This window comes from Etheostoma spectabile, chromosome 6 (genome assembly GCF_008692095.1).
Source record: "Etheostoma spectabile isolate EspeVRDwgs_2016 chromosome 6, UIUC_Espe_1.0, whole genome shotgun sequence".
Lineage (NCBI taxonomy): Eukaryota > Metazoa > Chordata > Actinopteri > Perciformes > Percidae > Etheostoma > Etheostoma spectabile.
In genome coordinates this window covers 6,910,916-6,912,508 of record NC_045738.1, presented here as the reverse complement: position 1 = coordinate 6,912,508, position 1,593 = coordinate 6,910,916, and the positions used below count along the sequence as shown (strand labels likewise).

The 1,593-nt window shown below is 39.1% G+C and overlaps 1 long non-coding RNA gene across 1 annotated transcript in view; it reads right to left on the bottom strand.

Annotated features, from left to right (window-relative positions):
* The window catches only part of LOC116691083 (uncharacterized), a 26,884-nt gene extending 25,730 nt beyond the window's left edge, over positions 1 to 1,154 (bottom strand). Inside the window, exon 1 of the long non-coding RNA XR_004332421.1 lies at positions 1,030 to 1,154. This is a non-coding gene — a long non-coding RNA (uncharacterized LOC116691083). The remainder of the gene's footprint in view (positions 1 to 1,029) is intronic.
* Between the last annotated feature and the right edge of the window lie 439 nt (positions 1,155 to 1,593).

Below are 1,593 nucleotides of genomic sequence, written 5' to 3'. Positions count from 1 at the left end.
ATACTGATATATTTTGAATTATAAAACATGTGTTACATTTACCCAAATCTCTGGTCAGCATTTGTCTTTCATATAGGACAGGGGAAGGGAGACATGGGAAAGTGTTCCGTGATCCGTGATCCGTGATTTTTTTACATCCCCTTTGGAGCACGTAATGTAATGTAATCTGCACATTTTGACTTAACCTGTGGCCAAACAATGACAAAATAATAGATCATTTGTAAGTCAGCAGATCACAAAGTTGTCCACTGTTGATCACTGGATTGAATGTAGCTGTTTACATATCATTTCTCAACAAACCAGGAAACCCTGTGCTGTACAGTGTGCAAAAGAGAAAGAATCTTGAAAAACTGCTTTGTCTGTTGTTGCACCTGAAGTGGTATCTCAAACAAGCCAAGTGTGCTGCTCACAGCATCTAGTAACTTAAGTTAGACAGAAAAAGGTCATAACAGAATATTAACTTAACTTATAAACACTTTGGTTAGCTTTTTGTTTTGCTGTTTGCCTAGAGCATGACTGAAAACAGATTGATTGTGATGAGAGGGACTCAAACTTAGGATCTGCTTTTTATATCAGGTTTGGACCTTACATGATTGTTTTTCTTTTGTTGTATACATGTAATGCAAAATGTAATAAGAATGTCAATTAAAGCTGCAAGCAGAAGAGCCCTCACTGCTCTTGCGCGTCGGGGTTACATGGGCATGGTTAAACTGTAGTGGGCGGCTCAGTGTCACATGTAGACCACACATTATGTTAAGTTTCATGTAAATTGGATGATGTTTGTCATATAAGACAGATATCCTGTTGCCAGCGGGGCGCTGACCAAACGTCAATTTAGGCATAGACTCTTGTCAATTGCGTTTTGATGCCAAAAGGCATAAAATGGCCGCCCCACCACGCCCTATGACGAAAAGTTTCTTTTAACACATTTTCATGACAGTATGGTACAGCAGCTGCACCGTGGCAAACAGGGAGAGGCTGCAGAGGGTTGTAAGGTCAGCACAAAACATAATTGTCTGCCCTCTCCACTCCCTGATGGACATCTACAACTCCCGCTGCTTCAGCAGAGCAGAGAACATCATCAAGGACAGCTCCCACCCCGGCTCAGATCTGTTTGACCTGTTGCCCTCAGGAAGGCGCTACAGGTGCATCAGAGCCCGGACTAACAGACTCAAGAACACTGTGCAATACTGTTATATAATACCTTAAAGGACACTGGAATTTGTGCAATTTCAAACAGTGCAATATTTAATATTTATCCATTTCATTTCATTACAGAGCAACATTCATTTATTTGTTAATACTTATCTACTTTTCACACAATGTGTATTCAAATCTATTTTATATATGTATGTATATCACCTATTCTCAAAACCCCTAAAATGTGTAAATTTTCACCAGTCTTGATGCAACCGCCAAATTTGATAATTTGTTAAGTATGTTAAGCCCCTCAAAAAGGCAATACTGTTACAGTTTATGGAAGCAGAGGACCCAAATGCAGAGAGGAGGCAGGCAGGCAAGAGAGTGTTAATAACAAAGTCATATTTATGTCATATTTAAGTTTGTTTATCTTTAATATCAGTATTTATGTTA